Genomic DNA, 16,235 nt, shown 5'->3' on the forward strand with positions numbered 1-16,235 from the left:
TCTTCTTTTTTCTCTGCAGTATGAATCTTCCAAACAAAGTGTTTGTCACTGTTCCTTGTTAGGATGCTCATGGCATATTTCTGGCAAACACCTAAAATTCAGTTTCCAAGGCTGTGGACAGCAAAGGGCACGTTAACAGAGACAAAATGAGACTGCTGCTGGTAAACATCCTCGCAATGATAGGAACACTTCTCAGTGCTGAAAGCCATCAAAAGAGCTAAGATATGCACGCACACCATAACTCTATGCGTGGTCAAAATACCAAGCAACATTTACTTTGGATTTCTGCAGTTCAACACTGCAAAGAATTTAGGAACTTCATAAACTATAAATCTTACAGAACCATAGAATCATTAAATTGGAGAAGACCACTAAAATCATCTAGTCCAACCGTCCACCCACTAAAATGTGTCCTTCAGTGCCCCAGCTCCCTGTTTCTTGAATACATCCAGGGATGGTAACCCCATCATCTCCCTCGGCAGCCTGTGCCAATGCATCACCACTGTACTCAACCTGAACCTCCTCTGGTGTACCTTGAGGCCATCGCCTCTCGCCATATCACTGGTACCTGGGAGAGGGGTCTGACCCCACCTCGCCACAGTGTCCTTGCAGGGAGTTGTAGAGAACAATTTTTAGTGGTGCAAAACCTTTTGTGATCCGTACTGATTCACAATGTGACTGTCTCAGGGTAAGGTCATGAGGAATTACAATGGAAATCTCTGGGAGTCCCCTGGGGCTGACTTGCAGCCCGGTGACCAACACACTCCATTTGTTTGTTTATGTGGCTACTTAGCCATTCTTATTGCTTCTCTTATATGAACTAATTTACCCTATAAAGAACCCCTTGCAATAATCAATCACTCATTACACTGAAAACCCGCAGGAAAGATTAATTGAATGAGAAGTATGTAAGAGGAATGCTCAACTTTTGTATTTCTAGTGACCTAGATATTTAGTGATTTCTTTATGCTGAGTTCTTGTAAGCTACAGGAGAGGTTTTTACCTTGAGCCACAGGGAGTTCTGCTAGCTTAGAGTGTGGTGATATTTCCTAGACACACTGAATCCAGTTCATTTATCATCAATATCCACAGGAAATAATAATCTGTTTATACATCACATTTCTCTGAGCTCTGCAAGGTTCTTGTTATGAATTCTTTCCAGCTGCTTTTCTCATTCCCAGAGAAGAATTGCATGTGAAGGGTTACTGCTTACCCATCAGTTACTCTAACAATTATTGACTGATAACCACTGGTAATTCTGACTCTGTGACAATCTTTGATAAGGATTTTGTGTAGTTATTATGCTCTAAAATGTTGCCTCACCCGTAAAGGTCTTGAACTTCAGTCTGAGCAGCTGACACAGCCGCCTTTTCTGGATCCTTGAATAGAAAGAGGTTAATAATATGGACCAGGGAGCTTCTACGATTATAGAAATGCAGTGTAAAACTGGGGAGGCCATTCAAAACTGCTGCTTTCTGGCACATAGCAGTGATTTCACCCTGTTCCCTTTTGGTAAGTAATGCCTGACAGTCAGCTCGGGAAGTGAGGAATGGCGAAAGAAATGCATGTCACCTTGAGGCAGTTTCTGTTCTGTCCAATGGTTTCTGGAGAAAGAAAGTTAAGCAAAGAAATCAATTAAGAAATTAGAACAAGGTTTGTTTGTTTGTTTGTTTGTTTGTTTGTTTTTAAAGCTAAGGCTCATCACATGCCTTTTAAATTCTTTGCATCTGGGCTTTTGGACTGCCTTTCAGTTCAGATGTGGTTCTCTCCTCTCACCCTGAAGCTTTGTTCACTTCTGTTCCTTTCCTTCTATCTGTTGTAGGTTTATGTTTTCCTTGAGATCTGTGTATGACTGCAGCCAGAGACTTGCACCACCACAAAACAGATTTGCTGCTTTCCTTCCAACTGAGTGAGTGACCCCAGGACAGTGGGGGAATATTTCCCACCCTGGGAAGACTCAGAGCAGGGATGCAGTCCTGAAAGGAGCTGCGAGCAGTCCCAGGACATGCTGACAGTGGAACTGGTACTGCTGCAAAGAGAAGGGAATAACCCCCCCACCTCCCCAAAGCACACATCAGCTATAATTACTTTGCTTTTAAAGTAATCTGGGAAAAATGGGGGAATGAGAAAGAGAGAAATGAATTCTCTTCTCAGTTTTAAAGCAGCAAGACTTTAAGTAATTTCTGTGCAACATGTTAATTAATATTCCCAAAGAGCTGTAAAGATAATGTAGAGGATAAATTCTTCAAACTGTAGGTGACCAACAGAAATGTGAATGGATATATGATACTGCCTCTGCTTTTGCTTGTCAGCTGATAAATTGCATTAAAAGTGGTGCAGACGCATGAAGGATTTCTGCAATACTTTGTTCTCAACTGTAAGCAGTTGTAATTGCTGTAGGGAGGTTATGCTGTGCAGTAGGGCACGGAAGGCAGTACTGTGAGGGTATGCTGGAAAAAAAGATTTCAGTCCCAAATGGATGAAACCTGAGATTTAAATGCATGTCTCAACCCTGTACTGTGGATTTTCAGGGAGAAAACAAACTGAATGGTATTAGTACTGCATTGAATCTATTTGTTCTGTGGATCAAAAGCTGGATATTTTCCTTGCTCCTGTGTAATTTTATTGAAGAGAAATTGTAGAAAGCTTTTGCCTTAGCATTTTGTCCCAGCTTTTTCAGTGCTTCAAGGGATTGATATAGGTTACATAGCTGGCTTTCAGGCTAGTCTTTCCCTCACTAGCCCTTGCAATTCAGTGGGACTGATGGATTATAGCTCTTCAGAAATCAGATCCTAAATTGGCTGAATTGTGTATATTTTGCCCTCAACCTACAACGCATAGCTTGAAAATAATCACAATAAAGAAAAACAACAACACCAAAACAAAGAAGCAAAAAAGCCCACAAAAACAAAACAAAACAAAACAAAAACTATATAAAATTGTCTCTGTATTTGAAGGTACCTTAATATTGAAAGAGACTTTCTTCAAGCTAAGCAAACATTTGTTTCTGAACTAAAAATGTTTGTTGTGAGGTTTTATTAGATGTTAGTGCAGATGTTAGTAATACAGTGCTGGTAATTTTGGAGCTCATAGTGTTTTCAGCAGTGGAAGACCCCATTGAGCAGTATGTCACTGTGCAGGCATGGGTTTCTCACTCTGTTCTGGGAACCCCAACCTGCTGCCCGAGGTTGTTAGAGAGAAACAACAGTGATGAACTGATATTTTGGGTCATAATTGTTCATTTCAAAGAGTATTCATGTTAAAGGTAATGTTGGACAAACCCTTGGGTCACTGGAGACTCCTATTTTTGTTGGACATGAGGGAAGTAAAAAGATATAGTGTGGATCTCAGCCTCTAACTGCTGCACAGTCCTCATGTACACTCTGCAGTACACTGTTGAATGTTGTAGTTAAGAGAAATGATCACTAGAGATTTCAAGAGAGATGGAGAAAGGTTCAGGCAAATCGAGAACAGCCAAAACTGGTGGAGAAACTGGTTTCATGATATGAAACAAAGTTCATCAAATAGCAAAGAAGAAATGATGTTTAAGGCAATGCCTTTTTATATCCAGAGACAGCCAGCCCCGGTGCTTTCAAAGTAATTGTAAAGTTGAATCTAGGAAAAGCCTTGAAGGGAACAGCAGAGCCACCAAAGAAAGACAGCGGAGGAATGTGACAGTGAACTCTGGGAAGAAAACAGAGTGCCATGAAGAGGGGGAACACTTGGGCACCTGTTGTGACAGCTGTGACTGAGCACACGATGACCAGATCAGAGTGAATAATGAGAGAATCTGCTCATTTAAGAGTGTATACACAAACTCAGCAGGGACATGAAACTGTTTTGCTTTGTTTTACTGATAATGTGTTATTGGAGTCATGTCTCTGGCTGTGTCCTAGAGTAGGTTCAAAACGATTACTTATGTAACACAGGATATATTTAAGTCTGGGAGGAGTGGTAGGGGAGAAACACATGTATCTCAATTTCTGGTTTGGAAGCAAAATGAAATTATGTTTTTCTGAATGAATTTATTGATTTCCATTTAACTAACACAGGGATATCCATCTCAAGGTCTGGGCTGCCCTTGGAAAATTTGATCTGTGAAGTAATTGCTGAGTCAGATTAAACTATTTACATCTCTTATCAGATCCTGGTTCATCCCCTAACCCATCACTCTAAAAATAGCCTCCATAAAAATAATCTCAGTCCCAACTGCAAAAGTTCATGCCCGTCTCTGAGTGGCTTCAGCCTGGGAGGAAATTTTGGCTGATCCATGGCCATGGGGCTCCTTCTCCTTGTAATGCCGTGCTTTAGAAGGAGGTAGGCATGTTCTGGATTAGTTTGGGATTAAAGAGCACAATTTTTAAGTGACAAATGCATGCTTCTGGCAAAATAACACCATAAGTGAGCAGCAAATGAAATTTCTTTCATATATAGAGCAGAGTAATATGCAGGACAACATAAGGGAAAACAAAAGGGAAAACAGAGCCATTCTTTGGTCACCAAGAAACAACACAATCTAATACAACTGCCCACACTGACAAATAATGGCATTTTGTGCGAGAATAATCACTGCTGCATTGATTGAAAGTGAAAACCTTATTGAGGAACTTTGACTACGAGGACAAGGTGTGTGGAATGTAAATACCTGGGTGCAGCCAACCAGCACAAAATGTATTTGGAGAGAGCCTACTGGAATGCACTGCGCTTACAGATCATCGTGCACAAGCAATAAATTACTGGACAGTTTGCCAACTAATTTGGTGGAGGTATGAATTCTTTATCTATTAATCAATGTGGGGAAGCATAAAGCACCTATAAACCATTCATCTCACTTTAGCTTCTTGTTTAAATTTAATTAGCGTTGGTCTGATTTCACTAGAAAAAGTGGCGGTACATTTGAATATAGAGGTGTCAAATAGAGTATCTGGGTGCCAGCACCTTGCCGGTGTGAATGGCATTTGTAGCATCGTGAACCAGTTCAGTTCTGTCTTGTGCCTGCAGGTTTTTCTCCTCTCTGAGCAGTCTTTTTTCCCATTCCTTTATTTTTATGTATATATATAAGAATGATAACAATTAGAGAAACTTAATTTCTTCAGGCTTTACACTTACCCTGGCTTTTTCTACTGCTATCTGTGTTGAAATTTTCATTAACTGCACAGAGACAAGAGTTAGACCAATGCTATTTTCTCAGCTCTCACACAGATCTGTTTCCTTTTTCTTTCCATAATTTCCACAAGGATTGTGAATAAAGCAGTAATCCATGTACCCAGTTATGGTATGCCTTATAGTGTGTATACAGTATGTGATACAGAGAGTTGCAACAGCAACTGTAGAAAGCCCCAGTGGGCCGCTTGCAATTCATTTCATGTCGGCGTGACTTTAAATCATTTAAAACATTTACTTCTTATTTTTAATAAGAGAATTCTTTGAAATGCTATTTTTTAATTGAGAAAAAAAAAAAAAAAGGAAAATTCAATGCTAAGCCTTAGAGTCATCCATGCAAGACTTGAAAATTGCAGCTTCACTAAAAAGCATGCACTAAATATGATATACATTGATGCACGCTTATTAGGGATAAATACTGTTCTCTGGGTAGTGCCTAGAAACCTTAATTAATTTCAGATAGGCCCTATTTTTGTCCACGCATGCAGATTTCAAATCTGCGCCTTTGCCGATTTTGACACGGTGCGATGATGTCTCCTAGCTTTCAGATGTCTGGCTCTTAGAGTTGTGAAATGATATAACAAATGAAAACAACAGTTCCAGCCTCGTCAATCTAGTTTTCAGTGGACAGATGCCCTGGCGCTAGAAAAGCACCATCCCATGCAATACCTCTTGGCAGCCTCCAAAAAAAGCCTGAAATCTCCTAGACACCAAAGTAAAGCTGGCTCCTCACACCGAAAAAAGTCTTGTTTCTGTCCATGCTGCAGCTTCTGCAAGGGCGGTGTGTATAACGTCTGTGTGTGCTGTGCCTGATTTGTGCACCAGTATGTGATTTCTGGTCTCTAGGATAATCAATCCGGTCTGCTTCTGGAGCACGGTGCCTCTGGACAGTGATAGATTAATGGGTGAAGGTTCAGAATGGTGCGCTGAGGTTTCTGGAATAAGCTGGGTCGATTGTTACAGTTTGTAGATTGCATCATTAATTAATTAAATGGTATAATTAATTACGGATTTAAATATTTTATCGGATGCTTATCCAGAGGGAACTGCTTAAACCAGCTAAGGAAATGTGAGGCTCTGGGCTTCCCTGGGTCCGACCAACACATGTCCATGGCACCACACAAATGGAGGCTAATCCTGGAGACCCCAGCACAGCTGGCACAGCTTTGCAGAGCAGTACCTGCCACGTAGTACATATCATACTGAAAGTCTTGCAACATTGGCTTAAAAACATCCAGAAGTCATGGAATTCATTGTACAGAACAGCGTTTGTGACTGAAAAAGAAGACAGTGAATTGTTTTGGTACAGATGAGGTTTTCTTTTGGCTAATGATTTGTTTTTAATGTCGCACACGGTACTGCAAGAACTTGCATCATTCAGGCTTTTTTAATGAATTTGTATTGCTTGCATATTAGTAGGAATATTTCCACTGCAGCAAACACCATAAACAGTTTCCACACTGGGGTATGTTATACTGCCACCAGAATTGGTTCTTCTGATGGTTCATTTCTTTTATGCTGTGAATTCAGGACCAATTCAGCTTGGTTTTATGCATCATTAGAGATTTACAATTACTTTGCTATAGTTTCTTTCTGGAAGCCTATCTCTCATGGTTAATGCTATGGGAGCCCTGTTGTGTAGAGGCTGGTATTAGCCACCTTATAGCAATAAAGCGTTTCAGAAGGATTTAGAATTATGAGTGCCTAAATTCTCCGTGCAGTGACTGTAATGCTGTTATCCCTTGCTGAGCTTGGGTTGAAACACTTTTTTTCTCCTGCTCAAATTAGAAAAAAAAACTGCTGTTTCTTCAAGAGGTTTCGAATCATTTACATGTAATTTTTTGTTGAACTACAGCAGTCGGGAAAGAGAAATTGTGAGAAATTCCATTTGGCTTTCATGATGCTTAAAATACATTTATATTGCATTAGTACATAATGAAATAAGGCCTCCTCATTTTTTATCTCACTTCTTAAAAGTGTAATCATTATTTGGGATTTTTCTTTGTGTTTTAGATTTTATGCGTGCAACCAACTCAATAAATTCCTCAAGGTTTGTGTTTGGAGAATGAGCATGAGCTGTAATCCACAACATTCGTGTTTTAGAGAAATGCACTCACACACTGAAACAAACATGATACATGGTGAATAATAAGGGCCCGATCTAAAGCCCATTAAAATCAATGAAAAGATTTCAAATTAACTTTTATAGCCTTTAGATCAGGCTCTAAATGGGCAAATTACAGTTATGGAGTTTCCCATTTACATACCTGTGCGATGCACTTAATATATTTTATGGAATTGAAATTACTTGGTACTCTTTTTCATGCTTTTTTAGGATAAGAATTTGCCAAGGGCATCAACAGCAGTTTTCCCAGGCTTCAGAACGAGGATTATAGAGTCAATCCACAAATGACTCGAATCTGAAAAAATGGACGTGGTTATCAGAGGGACTCTGACAACGGCGAGGTCGGGAGTGCGTTTTGTATCAGACATCCTTACCGCATCTCATGAGCGCACTCAGGGCATCAGCATGGACCGCTGGTCTGGGGGGATTGTGTAGGACTTCTAGGGGAATATGTGCAAGGTCTCACCCTTGAGCCGTTTTAAATAGATCAAATCTTATGTGAGGTTAGAAAAAGGACTAATGGCACTGTCAAAAATGAGGGAGGGATTCAAGCATCGCAGGGAATTCTGAAATCCTCTGTAAGAAGCTGGTAATCTTTGTTCTTTTACAGCACTTCTTGAATCCCACTGAGAAGGCAGTGGGCTCATCTCTGCATCTGTGCTATCTGCTGCCTCTGTCAGCACCAGAAAGGAATGCCCCTACCTGCTCCTCGTAATTAAAAACCCCTTTGGAGCAGCACTAGAAATAAGCCACTGCGATATCTGATTGAACCTCTTAAAGAACTGTCACTGATCACCTTCTCTGCTCTTGATGGAATATATTTATGCATTATAAATACACTTCCTGTGTGTATGCCCCATAAATCACATTTAGCACTTGTATATGATGTATAAGCATCTTCTATAGAATACACAGAAATACAGATGCCAAACTCCCACAGAGTTCATCACTGGAAAATGTTTGAAGGATCTGATCCTTAATATTTAATGAGGAAGATGCTATTTCCTTCCTTGGCTTTTATCTCTGGTTTGGCATAGTCATTAAATTTCTTGTTTCCTTGCAAGGTTATATAATTTATGACCTAATTTTAGACTTTCGTGTAACTGCTCTCAAATACAGAGTATCCAAATTTCTTTCTATGGAGTGTTTCGGCATCAGACAACAGCTAGAACATGACTGCTATGAGAAATGTCATTAAGGAGTTGCAGGCATCAGAGGAACACAGCACAGCAACACTCAGATAGCATTACAGGATCGTGTTATATTTTTATTTTTTCCCCACAAAATATGATTTAGCATCATTTCCACATCCCACCATGTGCAGTGCCTGGCAGGAATCCCCAGGTAATACAGTAATTGCCCAACAACTGCTATTACTTAAAATATTTTCTTGCAGCAGCTTCTGGCTTTCAGGCCTCTCTGGGACAAATTCACGTGGCCCCAGGTGGGGAGGGCTGGGGATGCTGGGAAGGTGAAGGAGGACAGGGATCATTCAACCCTGATCCCTTGCCCACAGAGCAGCCAAATGCTGGCAGACACCAATTTTTGGCAATAGAGGGAAGGTTCACGCCTGCCACAGGGCTCCAGGCAGCATCGCTTCCAACCTGCTGCTCCCAGCCTGTAGTTGAGCCTTTGGCTTTGCTCTGGGCTTTGGGGAGCAAGAACACCTTTGCTGGGCCACGCTCCACAGCTCAAGGTGTTGCCAGACAGCTTCTAAATGAATTGCGCAAAAACTGCAGCCATGGGGTTTTGTGTCGGCTCGATGTCCACACTAATTCAGCGGTGTCATAAGTAGCACTGTGAGTTTCAGGTGTTTTGTCAATTTAAATTGTACTTCTCAGACCAGTCTTTCATCAGGGTTAATATAGTGGCGATTGTGTTAATGCACTTTGAGAGCACTTTGTTTGGGTGTTTAAGCAGGACGAGTCAAGGATGGGGTTGGATGCTTGCCTCAAGCCCAGGGTAGCAAATGGATGGGATTGGGGCATGCAGCTCTGCATTACCAACACAGCTTCATGCAGGGTGGGGTGGTGTAAGGAAAATCATCCCTATGGAAAGGTGACTTTATTTCTTGGAATAAGAAAGGCTGGACAGTGCATCTGTCTGGCATTAATGGAGCGGTTCCAGGAAAGCGGCAGCGACCAAAGTGTTTTCAGTATCACATAATTCAAGAGTAAAATCATAGTTCCAATTACCATTTCAGCCATTTCTGGCCTTGGGAAACCTATGCTAATATTTATTATTATATGATTGACCTATGATTTCTTCATCATTTACATTAGCAACTATGATATTCATAGTAATGTCCTTTAAATCACATAAGCAGATGTCAACAGTGCATGATGAAGTCACACCCTGCAGATTTTTTATTTACTTAGTCCATTTTTTTCCTGATAGAATAACACTGTGAGATGCATAATCTCACCTCCAAAAGGCCTCTAGGGGCATATATAATCACGGAATACATTTTCTATAATCTCACAAAATGAGTAAATTCTATCTGAGATACAAACAGTTGTACAAAGTCAGTATTTCACTTCCATCACTGTCTGACATCATCTTCTGCAAAGCTCAAGAAAACATTTACTTGGCTCTTTGACATGAGTTGCCACAAAGCCTTTGCAACAAAATATTAAGGAGAGCAAGGAAGTAAAATAGGTGATTTGATTTAAGAACTTCCTTAGCCTCTGTTCTATGTGCAGGAATTAGATCTGTACATTTGTCAGATGCTTCACAATAGCCTGACTGGCCGTATGCACCTCCAATCTCCTCTCTTCTGTGACCCACCCATGCACAAACTGAATTCATAGAATCATTAAGGTTGGAAAAGACCTCTATGCTCATTGAGTCCAGCTGTCAGCCCATCCCCACCATGCCCATAACCAGGTTGCTCAGTGCCACATCTCCATTTTCACCTCCAGAGATGGTGACTTCCCCACCTCCCTGGGCAGCCCATTCCAGTGCCTATACACTCTTTCAGAGAAGAAATTTTTCCTAATATCCAACATGCACCTCCCCTGCTGCAACTTGAGGCCATTGCCTCTCATCCTGCCCTACCTCTCATTCTAAGTTGCACATAACAACAACATCTAGAAGCTGGTCGTCTTTCATTATTAGTATTACTATTGCTATTATTATGCACAAGTGAGCATCTCTGTGTTAGAATGAAGACACGGCTCTGGTTTCCAGGAAGCATTCTGAGACAAGCTGTCTCTGATGCACCCTGCAGCACAGAGCAGCCGTGTTTGCCTCCGGTGAGCGGCAGAAGCTGCTCCCAGGAGTGCCCTGGCTTTGATCCAGGTGTGGAATAAAGGCTGTGTATCTCAGCTGCACCTCGTGGGGGCATGCTGAAGGCTGGCCCACGCTCCCCGCCCCCCACCTTTTCTGCTAAATCCACATCTGCTTAGGTCTACTGGCACCAATCTCCTTGCACACATCTTGTTCCATACAGGCTGTATTTCTCATGGGTTCTCAAATCATTTTCTCTCCCCTCACACTTCCCAGTGCCATCAGGCCATTCTGGACTGCTATTTCATTGCTTCCTTACCGAAGATAAATTCTTCCAGCCTCTTGTTGTCCTAATTACTTACCTGGCTCAGCAGGTTTAGGATGGTTCTAATAGAAATGTGTGCTGTGTTGTCCCAAGAACTCAGGTCAGTGGCTTTACTCACCCTGTGCAGCAGGGACCTCTACTCCCTGGTCATGAAGTACTGAAAATCATAGAATCGTTTGACTTGGGAGGGACCCATGAAGACCATCACTCCAAATCACCTGCAGTGAGCAAGGACACCTGCAGCTCCATCAGGTGCTCAGAGCCCACCCAGCCTTTACATTGAGTGTCCCCTCATTTCTACATGCAAGGAAGGTGAAAAGGTCAGAATAGCACCACGTCATGTTTCTGAAGACTGGCACTGTACAATAGTGAGTAGAAGTTCCTGTAGTGAGGCACATTACGCACACAGAACCAAACACCTGCAGTGAACCTCCTCAGGCAAAATTCACACTGACTTCAATAGCATTTATTCCAAGAAGGGCTGCTGGCTGCGCACAGGGCATGGAACATATTCCTGACTTAAGAGGCACTTACAATCTACTGGTAAGAGACTTATTAGCAATGTAAGAATGATTTTTAAGCAAGCAAAGTATCCTTCCTAGAAGAAAAATACTGCCGGTGAAATTACCTTTGCTGTCAGAAGTAACTTGGGTAAGCCTCTGTGATTAGGGATGTTGTTGTTGCCCCTTATCGTACCAAAGCAAACAGTGTAAAATACTTTGAACTTTGTAAATAGTTGTTTCCAAAGTGGTGTGTTCTATGGTTGGTTGTTTGTTTTTCTACTACAGAACGTTTAGAGAAAACTGGTTTCTAATCCTTTTACAGCTCAGCTTCTTCCCATTCTTCATATTCCTTTCTTTTCCTTCCTTGGGCTTTAACATTGCTTAGATGTTATAACATCTCCTTTAAGGGTAAATGTAGAGCTTTTGCTAAGATTGCAAAAAGGAATTCTTTGAGCTTTAATAATCTGGAGTGAGGGAAAAAAAACACAAAACAGACTTTATTTGGAACTGCCACGGCTGCTGGTGCTGCAGATGGGACAGAGCTGGCAGCGCAGCACGCAGGGACAGTGGCCACATGAGCTGCTGTGGGACATGGATGAGGAGGAGGAGGAGGAAGTGAGGAAGAGGATGCAGATTGAATGTGGGAAAATGGTAATGCTGGAAAAGCAAGGCCTAGTCATGCTAGTCCAGTTGTCCTCCCACATCGATGGGGAGAATGTCCCCCTTGCTAAGCCCAGAGGTGGAACTTGTGTTTTGAGTCTTCAGGTGAGAATCAGAGAACAGTGGACAGAAAGGAGCCCATAGGCGGTTTGCTCCCAGACTTAGCTGAAGAGGATTAAAGCTTTTTGGCATCTAATTTTACACTTACTCTTTTTTTTTAAAGGGTATGATTTTTAAGAAGGCTGATTATTGCAGAGTCCCCATGGGCTGCTTGGACCTTTAGCCACTTTCTGCCTGCATTGTTAGCTCCTCTGCATCAGATACCACCAGGCAGCACAGGGTGCAGCGGCCGTGGTGGCCAGGTTTGCTGCCAGGCGGTGCTGGCACTGCTCCTACCCACCCAGGGGATTTCTTCCCTGACAATTTTTGGCTCCTTCAGGTTGCTTTGTAGCTGCACAGAATATGTAATGTTCCACGCTGGCGGAGAGGCTGACAGGGAAGTTAAATACAGACTGCAAAGATAGATCATCTCCCAGTATCACTTTGTTTTTTTTTTTTGCTGCTCTAAAATCATTTTGCTTGTTCCTGCAGCTCCTATAAAGCCAGAAGAGCTCTCTATATTTGCTTCCCGGATGCCTTTTTCTCCTCTGGCCTATAACTATAAAAGCAGCTTTTCAAGCTCCAAATCAGAGATAAATTGGAATCACTGCTGAAGAAATAAAACACAAGACTAATCAAATTGTAGCGCAGGAAGCAGCCTTCAGCCAGTGCATTTTTGAAAGCTATTTTTAGAATATATTTTTATTTTGTCACTCCATATGGGAAGTCAAACCCATATGGTTTGGAAGAATGGAAGGCTGGGCTTTTACGGAGCTCTCACAAACCATCCCTCCCTGGCCCCGTACTTAAACATGTGCTGGAATCCAATTGTCTGCAGTGGGATTCAGCACATCAGCTCCGTGCTGGCTGAGGCCTGGAGCCCTGCCTGAGGTTGTCGTGGTATTACTCCCTCCTGAGATGTCAAACTACTCTGTGTTCGTTAAATCAGTCTCCAGTTAACTTAGCTCTTCTTAATTATGACATTTCTAATTCATACATCTTTCTTTTTTTTTCCCCATCTCCATTTCTTCATCTCCCCTCTGTGGTTTGGATGCCCTGATGAACACGTTTGGTCCAGCAGCAGCCTGCATGTGTAGCTGAGCATCGCTATCCTGCTCTGTGAACAGAACGTTGCAGAAGCCAACACCAATGGGACACAAAATTCTGCCCACAGCACTCCTGTGTATGCTGATGAGACAAGAGCTGACCAGGAAAGGTCTCATCCAAGTGGTAAAGTGTATTCCTTCTGCTCCCGTCTACCAACAGCTGTGCTCCCGAGGTCCCCTTTTCCAGAAGCAAGTGAAGAGCCCTCAGTAAGAACAGCAGTGTGATAACAGTGGTGGGGTGAGCTGGGTTTTTCATATCGAACCAAAGTCTAATAGTGACAAACCCCACAGGTCTTCTGGTGGGCAGCACAGCATCCAAACTAGTTGGATAAATTTCATGGGTAAATGAAGACAGCTGATGCTGTTTGCTGATATCAGCTTGATGCAACCAATTGCATCGGTCAAGTTAAACTGCATGACAGCGTGAAATACTCAAATAGCCATTGGAGTGATTCTGAGAGGACAGCTGGCTGCAGGTGCTCTGCAAGACCACAGTGCAGTGTGATGCTTTCAGAGCTCACACAATGGGCAAAGGCTCAGCAATTTGGGTGGCATGGATGACACAGGTTCAGCATGGCCAACTCCCCACAGAGCTGCTTTCTGACTGCAGGGGAAGTCATCTCCCGTGTCGCTTTTGATTCAGGAGCTGTACTTGGCCTCTGCGTGGGAGCAGAGCTAAAGGAGGAGCACGGCATTGCCTGCAGCGTTCAGCCTTCAGCAGAGCCCTGTGCGAGGCAACTCCTGCACATCTGTGCTGACAGGGCTGTGACAGGAGGTCCCCAAACCAGCAGCCATGCTTTCATGCCTGTGCTGGAAGGAGATGCACGGCAAGGCAGGCGGGAAGGCTGCACCGGGCAGTGCTGCTGTGCCTCCTGCCTGCACCATGTCAGCCGGGCAGCGCTGTTCTCCCATCTTCGCAGGAGCACATCTGTACAATGGGGGTTTGTTGTATGCCTACTGACAGTTCATATTTTAATCCTGTTTGTTTTCTCTTTAGGAGACAATCCTCTGACCTTTTTTTGTGCGAAGCGTGATGGCAATTGCACTGTGCAGTGAGGAGTTCTGAATGATGGAAATGCAGAGCTGTCTGCTGCGGTTTGCATACTGCTGCCGCCACGCTGAGGAGATCTCATACTGAAAGTGTGGATCACAGCTGAACCCCCATATGGATTATTTCAATGAAAAGTCGAGAAAACAGCTATTGATTTTCCTTTCATGAATATAAAGCAGAGATCTTGGGTAAGAGAGGACAACATTAAATACAAGCACCAGAAGGGGCTGAGAGAAAGGCCTGAGGTTAGAGCAGAAAGAAATACTTGTATTCAGAGTTTATAACCGTTTTGAAACAATAAGTACTGTGGTTAAACTATTTACTTCAATTAGCTTCGTAGTCAGGAAAACCACCATCACTTAAATCCCACTTATAAAAATGTATTCTACACTATTCTGAAATCCCAGAAGACAATAAAAAACTGTGGGCTTTCTAATGTTTGAGGGTGTTGGGATTAGGTGCAAGTTGCGGGTCGTTCCTAGAAACACTATTTCAGAACATTTGAACACTACAGCTTTTGGATCGGTCCATGCAGTTGGGTTATGTGTGTTACATAGGTTGTGATGAAATGGACTCATGATGATGCTGCCTTTCCTGAGCTTCATCTCCTCCAGCTGGTGAAATCAACCAAGAGTTTGCTGTAGACTTCATGGAGCCAGAATTCCATTCCAGGACAGGAACAACCGAAGTGAACTGCCACGGGATGGTGCTCTACAGAAATCTTAGGTGATGCAGGAGCAAAAACTTCCTTGTCACGTAACTGATGTCATCAGCCCAAGGTTCCCTGATTTCACTCCTGATTTTCAGCTGTGTTTTCATTCATGTCGCAGCTCTGTGGATAACGTGTTAAGGCGTTGTTCTTGGAAAAGGAAGATTTAACTTTTTTAAAGAGATGGGTGATTTGTAGGAGACATTTGTGTAATTTTGTATTCTAAACGTGATTTATTTTTATAAATAAATTTGCATAAAATCTCCAGCCCTTGATGTCATAGTCCTATTTTATCTTTAATTCAGATGCTCAAGAAATGTAAATTATTTTTACAGCTAAATAAAAGCTATACAAAGCTGCCAGGAAAGAATAATGAGATACACATTGTGCCATGCAGCCATGATAAATCCAGCAGCACCATGGTTACAGTCAAAATGTGAGGCCATCAGCAACCAGGGGATATCAACGCATAGAGATTCCTCAAACCAATCTTAACTGGGGAAGCTCATGACACCAGGTCAGCAAGAGGAAATATTTACCTAAAGTATAGACAGACACCTAATAGGAGGAACAGCTGGTTTATATTGCGAAGCTTTATTACAGAATAAAAATATCATAGTTGGGCCATGCTCTGTGTATGTGCTTTGCAGAAATAAAGATATCAGTGAATTACCGATGGATGTGCCACCAGTGGTATGAGGACAGTCCTAGGGAGCTGAATTTGCAGCCCCTGGGTCAGAGCGGTAACCCCAGCGCCCCGGTGCAAGGCTGACTCACACAGTTAGCAGGAGATGGGCTCTCCCAAGCAGCAATTAACTCAAAGATGAGGAGATAATTACAGAGAAGGAGGGTGTGGAGAGCCCCAGCTGACACCAGTTAAAGGGAAATGAATAAAAGGTGCCCTGAGGGCAGAGGCTGCTCCTTTGGTGAGGAGGGTCGGGGCTGGGTTGTGTGGAGCTACAGGAGGACAAGCCCTGCTTCGCATGACCTGCTGGGGATGGAGCAGGTAGGCCTCCTCCTTCTGTTTTTTGTTTCGTCTCTGGCTGCATGTCATAGCAATGCTGCTTTTTTTGGTCTGCTTTTTGCTGTTGCTTTTCGGCTGGAACCGCCTCTGAATCTGGTACACGTGTGCTGCTGACTTGTTGCTATTCCACGTTTGCTGAGTTACAGTGGTGTTGAGTTAATTAAACCCAGTAATTTGGTCAAGCAACTCCAAGAGTGCTTCCCAATGCCTAGAGCTGGGAGGAGCCAATGGTGGACGGGTAC

The 16,235-nt window shown here is 42.7% G+C and overlaps 1 long non-coding RNA gene across 3 annotated transcripts in view; it reads left to right on the forward strand.

Moving 5' to 3' along the window:
• LOC107312804 (uncharacterized) overlaps positions 1–15,242 on the forward strand; it is a 79,598-nt gene extending 64,356 nt beyond the window's left edge. The window contains exons 3-5 of one of the 3 annotated variants that reach the window (XR_014945174.1): positions 13,185–13,416; positions 14,207–14,448; positions 14,818–15,242. This is a non-coding gene — a long non-coding RNA (uncharacterized LOC107312804). Of the gene's footprint in view, positions 1–13,181; positions 13,417–14,206; positions 14,449–14,817 lie in introns of all 3 variants that reach the window. The other 2 variants (XR_014945173.1, XR_014945175.1) reach the window with 2 other exon arrangements.
• Positions 15,243–16,235: the final 993 nt, after the last annotated feature.

The sequence above is a fragment of the Coturnix japonica genome, chromosome 4 (assembly GCF_054131305.1).
Source record: "Coturnix japonica strain WE chromosome 4, WE-NBRP24, whole genome shotgun sequence".
Taxonomy (NCBI): Eukaryota; Metazoa; Chordata; class Aves; order Galliformes; family Phasianidae; genus Coturnix; species Coturnix japonica.